This window comes from Lithobates pipiens, unplaced genomic scaffold, assembly GCF_037356315.1.
Source record: "Lithobates pipiens isolate NorthernLeopardFrog02 unplaced genomic scaffold, aLitPip1_a1.2 Scaffold_8, whole genome shotgun sequence".
In the NCBI taxonomy this organism is placed as follows: Eukaryota; Metazoa; Chordata; class Amphibia; order Anura; family Ranidae; genus Lithobates; species Lithobates pipiens.
The window spans coordinates 554,757,679-554,766,421 of record NW_027507903.1 but is presented as its reverse complement, the minus strand read 5'-3'; the positions used below and the strand labels follow the sequence as shown (position 1 = coordinate 554,766,421).

The 8,743-nt window shown below is 47.6% G+C and overlaps 1 protein-coding gene across 4 annotated transcripts in view; it reads left to right on the top strand.

Annotated features, from left to right (window-relative positions):
- Positions 1-6,185: 6,185 nt before the first annotated feature.
- Positions 6,186-8,743, top strand: part of NSD3 (nuclear receptor binding SET domain protein 3) — a 203,464-nt gene continuing 200,906 nt past the window's right edge. For all 4 annotated transcript variants that reach the window (XM_077469942.1, XM_077469941.1, XM_077469940.1 and 1 more), the window contains exon 1: positions 6,186-6,793. The gene's annotated coding sequence lies outside the window, so the exon portion shown is untranslated. The remainder of the gene's footprint in view (positions 6,794-8,743) is intronic.

The following is an 8,743-nucleotide window of genomic DNA, read 5'->3' as shown; positions in this document are numbered from 1 at the left end:
AGTTTGAATGGATTAGAGCCCCTGTTGGGTTTTTACTGTTATCTCAGGCTCCACATTTCTTGTTCCCTAACAGTTTCATCAGGCAGGAAGTAGGGGAAAACCTGCAACAGAAAGACAGACAGCTATAAAAATATGACATGGCTTCTGGTCTTCCCTGACTTTACAAAAAAAAAAGGAAAATTGTATCAAACATTGTAATTTTCCTTTTTTCCTTTTTTCTGATGCCAATCCATGGCAGCATGCATATGATATAGTTCTTCCCCGATCTCCACCTACAGGGCCAGTTTAAATCTATAAAAGGAAGTAAAGAGAGACCTGTTCATTCTCTGTAAAAATAACAATATCAAAAGAAAGGGTTTATATGCTGCCATGGATTGGCATCAGGGATGGAAAATTATGTATTTGATACATTTTTCCACTTTCTTGAAGCCAACATGGCAGCATACATATAATACCTAACAAGCTAAACAGAGAAAGCTATAATGCACAAAATGTATTACAATGGACATGGAAGCCTCAACTGAAGTCCCCTGACATACCAGCCCCTGAATCTTCCCTGTAGCACCTGAGGCAGATGTGATGTGGCAACCAGCCTGCTGCTTTGCAGATGGTCTCCATAGACATTTTTCCAGTGGTGCCCTGAACATAGAGACATGAAAATGGAACCAGCCAAATGAGCATCTACCACTTCTAATGGCTCTTGTCTCCACTGTATGTTTTCTGGACGATCTTGACAATCCAAGATGACAAGATTCTTGCTGTCACTTACCCCCCCCCCCCCCCCCTTCAAATTTGCCTGATGGAAAATTGATTAGCCTTTCAGAGGATTTAAACAAGGTAGCGGCTTGAAGATAGGCATTTTAGACACTAGGAACTTCTAGCTTGTGTAGGCCAGGTACTGCCTCTGACAAAAATTATGGAAGTACCATTTTGTTCGTGAGAAGAAAACAGAAGCCACCTTGGGGGCAAAAGTGCTCTAGAGGCCTAGGCCCCAAGCTGCCTGGACAGAATAAGATGTAGGACACTATGGCCTCAAGTGTTTGAAGTTAAGATACTCTGCTCCCTGGAGTTATAGTTTGAAGGTATCAAGAGACACTGCCTCCCGAGTGATGTCCAGGACTGGCTTATTTTGGTGTGAACAGAGTCTGGGCAAGAAAATCCAGGATCAGCGTGAGATCTCACTGGTGAAAGTTATTCCTCCTCAGGGTGAAACTTCAAAGCTGACCTCCTGCAACATGCCACAAACTGCTCACATGCTCACATTTCTCCTGGTGAAAGCTGGAATATTTGAACCTTTATGCAACTGAAACTTAGCCCCAAATCCAGACCCATGTGAAGAAAAAGATAGCGACTGGTCAACTTTCAGGTTGCGAGAATCGAAGTTTCGCTTAGCTGCGAAGACTTTGGAGTATATAATATTTGTTGACATCTTTCCTGGAAACATACCAGGAATAAACCACTGCCAGGAATAAACCATGGCCATATCTTTAAAACGGGGAGTATTTTCTTACTGCAAAGGCAGTCATCAGGGTCATCCATTCCGGGTCTGCTTAAAGAGGAGCTCCAAGCCTCCCCCCTAAAAATTAAAAGTCAGCAGCTACAAATAATGTACAGTAGGTGATGACTTTTAATATAAGAACATCTACTTGTCCAAGGATCCAGCGATGTTTTCATTCAAACTGATTATTCAATCAGCTTTAAGTGCAGGTGCCGGCATCTCTAGAAAGGGAAACAGGTTTCCTACTGCGCATGTGCGAGCTGTGCTGAGCCTTGTGAATGGTCCCATAGTCTTCGGGGACTTGCGAAGTGTCCCAGAAGACTGCGGGGGAAGGAGGGGGACCAAACTTCAGGCTCAGATTGCTGTGAGTACCCGTCAAAACCAGGTACTGACTCACCCTGGCCCCCAAAAAGTGCCAAACGTGGCAGTGGAGGGGGGGGCTTAACCTTTTGGGTGGAGCTCCACTTTAATCCCCCTAATGAATGATTGATCTTCTTCTGACTCTGACAAGGCCTGGAGTAAGGCAGGGGTGAACGACTTGGATAAAGTGCCCTCCGAGCTGGACATAAAGTTGGCTGTAATGGGTTCAGAGCCTCCTTGGTTAGGAGGACTGGCTGTGATGCCCTGAACTCATCTGCAGGACTGCATCCTTGACATTGTGCCAAGAGTCCACTGATGTAAGGGGCTGCTGAACTCAGTTAGAGACTCAATAACTACTTGGCCACTAAGGGGCCATTCATTTTATCACCTGTTGGAGCAAATTTGATCATGCTTAATTGAGGTATTTTTTGTCTTCATCTGGATTAACTATGGGTCTACATACCTCCCACCTTTTTGAGATGGGAATGAGTGACACTTATTAGCAAAACTATGTAGGCATAGATCACACACTCTACCATGAGAATTAAACAAAAAATGATTAGTTAAACCCACATGTGCTTTTTTTATTACTACTATTGCTTTATATTGGCTTTTGAAATTTTCAAATGCAGCAATTTAGAAATTGGATGAAAGGTTTAGCGCTGTGAAACAAATTTGAAAGATAAATAGTGAATTTTTTATACGACCATATAGATCAGAAGAAGAAAAAAAAAGGACAAATGAAGGAAAGAGGGACAGAGGGATTTTGTTCTAAATCAGGGACAGTCCCTCCAAATCAGGGACAGTTGGGAGCTATGGGATACGATTGTGTATATAAGATTATATAATTTTTCCCCCTTCTATTGGTTGAACTGAAATTAAGTTACTGAAAGTCAAAGAGGGAAAAGTAAGTGTTGTGCTTTCTCTTGAAAGTTCTCTTGTGTTACTGAGTTTTCACACCTGCTGTGGTCATTATTGTTATTAATTATTAATTTGTATTTCTACAGTACATTTCTTCCTGATGTTTCTGTAGAATTTCATACTAAGGGTCTATGCACAGTGGGCTTAAAAATCGCTGCTCCTATAGGAGTTTTGTGTCCTGCCTGTAGAAGCAGCTCAATGTTATCCTATGTGTCCATGCACATTAGGACGATTACAGGAATATTTTAAACTTAACGTTTAGAGGCAGGAAAAAAAAAACCCTTCTGGTGTGCGTTTCTGATTGGAGCTTTCTGGCAGAAAAAAAACCCGCAAAACTCTCCTAAACTCGCCTAAACTATGTACAAAAAAACGATCTATATGAGCGTTTTCTTTTCTGAGAAGGGAACAGACATTTTTTTTAAGCCCAGTGTGCATGGAGCCTAAGGCCATTACAGGTTCCCGCTCTTCCAAATAGATTTTTACATTTATTTTATATTAGCTGGAGAATCCAAAGGGGTTGATTTGCCAAAGGTAAATAGACTGTTGACATTGCAAGGGATGTTGCATTTTGAAAAAGGAACTACAAAACCTAGACCTTAGTGAATGTGATGAAATGTATCTTTGGAAAAAATACCCGATCATGTGCAAGGAAATAAAAATGCATTTTTGCCTACGCATGATTGCATTATAGAAGGCAACAGAATTTGTTGCAAAGCGAATAGTCTATTTGCCTTTTGTAAACCAACCCCAAAGGTTTGATACACAGACAGATAGACATTACATTGTAACCTGCTGTGTTTGGAGCAGCAAATTACAATGTAACCATTTTATTACATGGCAGTTGGCTTAAAGGGTTTGTGAACCCATTTGTAAAAGTCTATGCCAGCCCCTCTGTTAGAGGCTGGCATAGCGCACTGTGTTAAGCATTTTTTAAAACGAGTATTGTAAACACAGATTTTTAGCGGTCTTCAGGCCGGCCACATGACTCGCGGCCACTTTCCAACTCAGACAGATGGCTTCTACGAGAGAGGCCTTGATCTCCCTCTGACGTTAGCTGGGGAGATCACATGACCACACCTCTCCTCCGCAGAATCCTCGTCTTATAGCTGTAAAGCCACCGCGAGTCACGTGACCAGCCTGAACACAGCTAAAAATCGATATTTACAACACTCGTTTTAAAAAATGCTTAACACAGTGTGCTATGCCAGACTCTAATAGAGGGGCTGGCAGTGACAATTATAGGTTTATTTTTTTTTAATGATAGCGGCGGGGGGGACTGAGTGGAGACAGACAGAGAGGGGACAGCAGCAGCCTATCACTGAGGAAGGCACTTCGAACATAGTGATCAGGGCGGAGCTGCCCTGGTTATCGTGGTCTGTTTAGAGAGGGGCATACAGGAAGTGGTAGGTTTAGGTTTTTTCTTTTTCACAGTTTAGAGGGGGCAAATTACATAGCACAAGCCCTGTGCTATGTGATCTGCTTTAAAGTGGTTGTAAACTCTAGGACAAAAAAAAAAAAAAAACCTGCAAGACAAAGGCATAATGAACTAGTATGCATAGCATACTAGCTCATTATGAATTACTTTCCTGAGATCAAAGCCCCTGCAGCCGACCCCATACACCTCTCCGGCGGCCAACATCGCTCCCAGAGTTACTTCCGGGTATTACGGGCTCCGGTGCTGTCATCGGTTGGAGCCACGATTACGTCACTCCTGTGCATGCGTGCGGGAGCTGTCAGTTCCTTTTTAACCACTTGTCACCCGTAGGACATCATATGATGTCCTTGGGCTGAAGTGGTGATATCTGAATGATGGGTGCAGCTACAGGCATCATTCAGATATCCATCCTTTCACCCGGCGATTTCCTCACATGTATAAGCCACCCTAGCAGCTATTCAGCCGCTGAATTGTTTTTACAGGTGGTAAGAGGTCATTCCCCCCTCCCGCCACCCTCCGGTGCTTTTCTAGGCTCACCTGTGTGATCGGGGACACTGAGAACAGATCCAGGGGTGGCGCCGGATTACTATAGATCCGGCCATGGACTGGATGGTCCGCAGCCAACTCTATGACCCTGGGAGGCCGGAAGCGACATCATAATATCACTTCCGCATAGGCATATGTTAACACTGCCTGTTTTTTTATCTGGAAAGCGGAGATCAATGGTTTTTTTTACCTCATGTTTTCCAGGGTAGAGGAGATATCTGGGGTCTGATTGATTTCTTCTAATAGGAATAAAAGTGATCCAAAAAAAAAATGAAAGGCACAGTGTAAATAAAATAAAAAATTAAAGTGCCTTGTCCCCTTGTGCTTGCACCACACATGTGAGATATTGCTGCAAACGTTAGAGAGGGGGCAATCATTCTAGCACAAGACCTCCTCTGTAACTCTAAACTGGTAACCTGTAAAAAAAAATTAAAATGTAGCCTATGGGGATTTTTTTTAAGTTCTATTTTTATTTCAATTGCAAAAATACAACAGTTACAACAATGGGCAGTAGTGAGAGCCACTGCCTACAAATATAAAGCTACACCTTTTGGGGGGAGCGGATACCTGTCTTTGAAAGGTGTCCTGCGCCTACTTCCGGGAGTCCGGGCCATCGCAAATTACATCAGCAGCTCAGCTCTTTCTTCCTCCCTCTCCCCCACCGTAATGATGCACTACCAGGTTCTCTTACCCACAATGGCGGTGACATCAGCTGTGTTGCAGACATCGCTGGACTCCAGGACAGGTAAGTGTCCTATTTTTAAAAGTCAGCAGCTGCAGTATGTGTAGCTGCTAGCTTTTAATTTTTGTAGGGGTAGGCTGGCCTCCTCTTTAAGCACAGAGTGTGTGCAATTTTAATGCGTGACATGTTGGGCATCTATTTACTTGGTGTAACATCATCTTTCACAATTATATAAAAAAATCGGGGTAAATATCTTATTTATTTTTTTCCGCAAAATAGCAGCATTTGAAAAATTGCATGTGACATAAAAAATTGCAACGACCGCCATTTTTTTCGCTAAATATATATATATATATATATATATATATATATATATATATATATATATATATATATATAAAAGCGTTTTGTTTTGTTTTTTCAAAAAAATGCATTTAAAAGATTGCTGTGCAAATACCGTGTGACATAAGTTTCAACAATCACCATTTTATTCGCTAGGGTCTCTGCTAATATATATAAATAATATTTGGAGGTTTTGAGTAATTTTCTAGCAAAAAAAAAATGGTGATTTTTACATGTAGGAGAGGAATGCAAGTATTCCCGGTATGGATTAACATAAGGGGGTGGAATTTGTGAGGCCTATAGTGGCTATGAAAATGTGTGGTTATACGGTCTTCCGTCCGACAGGGGCCGCTCTAGCCTGGCACCACGCTCGCTCTGTGTCCCTCAAGCTTTAATGACAACAATCCCGCTCGCAGCGCTGAGGGGAACTACAACACCCGGCATCCCCTTCGCGGCCTCGCAGCCAATCTCCGTTCGGGATTTTTTTTCTCACTGGCGCTGCCGGGGCGCGCGGGCGGCTTTTGTGTGAAGAGGAAGCGGGCAGCGGTGACCCGGACACACCCGGAAAAGACTAGAACGTACCCGGGGGGGAGGGAGGGGGACTCGGCAGGCCGGGAGCCGCGCACGACGCCCGAAACCTCTGCAGAATCGGCCTGAGGCAATAAAACACCCGAAAGAGCCCGCATTTCAGGCCCGGGTCTGGCGTCATCCCCCCAGGAAGGGGCCTGATACCGTCCGGAGCCGGCCTTCCCGTGTAACGTGACCTGAGGAGACACCCGAATAATACCGCCGCCGCCATTTTGTGTCCCTTCCATACGGGACTCACCCGAAAAATAGAGACGAGGCCATCCAGGCTGTGATCGGGCGGGAACACCCGGAGGGACTGGCCCCCCTGAAAAAACACGTCACCGTACCCGAATTTGCTGACGCCCCTCCCCCTTTCGGGTCACCCGTGGGTTCCTGTGGCTGAAGTCCGAGACACCCGGATCTAGAATGGAACAAACTGAAGGTGATGGTGGGGGAGGGGATGTGTGTAGTGTATACAGCAGGATCTGATCATCGTCCAATCACAGATCGCTCATCCGTCACCAATGCCCCTGATGGTTTGGGGGTCCCATCACCCCCCTAGAAATGTGACCCGTCCTCGGGATCCCATCACCATCCCTAGAAATGTGACCCGTCCTCTGGATCCCATCACCATCCCTAGAAATGTGACCCGTCCTCTGGATCCCATCACCATCCCTAGAAATGTGACCCGTCCTCGGGATCCCATCACCCTCCCTAGAAATGTGACCCGTCCTCGGGATCCCATCACCCTCCCTAGAAATGTGACCCGTCCTCGGGATCCCATCACCCTCCCTAGAAATGTGACCCGTCCTCGGGATCCCATCACCCTCCCTAGAAATGTGACCCGTCCTCGGGATCCCATCACCCTCCCTAGAAATGTGACCCGTCCTCGGGATCCCATCACCCTCCCTAGAAATGTGACCCGTCCTCGGGATCCCATCACCCTCCCTAGAAATGTGACCCGTCCTCGGGATCCCATCACCCTCCCTAGAAATGTGACCCGTCCTCGGGATCCCATCACCCTCCCTAGAAATGTGACCCGTCCTCGGGATCCCATCACCCTCCCTAGAAATGTGACCCGTCCTCGGGATCCCATCACCCTCCCTAGAAATGTGACCCGTCCTCGGGATCCCATCACCCTCCCTAGAAATGTGACCCGTCCTCGGGATCCCATCACCCTCCCTAGAAATGTGACCCGTCCTCGGGATCCCATCACCCTCCCTAGAAATGTGACCCGTCCTCGGGATCCCATCACCCTCCCTAGAAATGTGACCCGTCCTCGGGATCCCATCACCCTCCCTAGAAATGTGACCCGTCCTCGGGATCCCATCACCCTCCCTAGAAATGTGACCCGTCCTCGGGATCCCATCACCCTCCCTAGAAATGTGACCCGTCCTCGGGATCCCATCACCCTCCCTAGAAATGTGACCCGTCCTCGGGATCCCATCACCCTCCCTAGAAATGTGACCCGTCCTCGGGATCCCATCACCCTCCCTAGAAATGTGACCCGTCCTCGGGATCCCATCACCCTCCCTAGAAATGTGACCCGTCCTCGGGATCCCATCACCCTCCCTAGAAATGTGACCCGTCCTCGGGATCCCATCACCCTCCCTAGAAATGTGACCCGTCCTCGGGATCCCATCACCCTCCCTGGAAATGTGACCCGTCCTCGGGGTCCAATCACCCCCCCCCCTCAGAAATGAGACCCGTCTTCGGTGTCCCGTCAACCCCCCCAGAAATGTGACCCGTCCTCGGGATCCCATCAACCCCCCCAGAAATGTGACCCGTCCTCGGGATCCCATCAACCCCCCCAGAAATGTGACCCGTCCTCGGGATCCCATCAACCCCCCCAGAAATGTGACCCGTCCTCGGGATCCCATCAACCCCCCCAGAAATGTGACCCGTCCTCGGGATCCCATCAACCCCCCCAGAAATGTGACCCGTCCTCGGGATCCCATCAACCCCCCCAGAAATGTGACCCGTCCTCGGGATCCCATCAACCCCCCCAGAAATGTGACCCGTCCTCGGGATCCCATCAACCCCCCCAGAAATGTGACCCGTCCTCGGGATCCCATCAACCCCCCCAGAAATGTGACCCGTCCTCGGGATCCCATCAACCCCCCCCCCCCCCAGAAATGTGACCCGTCCTCGGGATCCCATCAACCCCCCCCCCCCCCCAGAAATGTGACTTGTCCTCGGGGTCCCATCAAACCCCCCCCCCAGAAATGTGACCCGTCCTCGGGGTCCTATCAAACCCCCCCCGAAATGTGACCCGTCGCCCCCCCAGAAATGTGACCCGCCCTCGGGATACCCATCCCCCTCCCTAGAAATGTGACCCGTCCTCGGGATACCCATCCCCCTCCCTAGAAATGTGACCCGTCCTCGGGATACC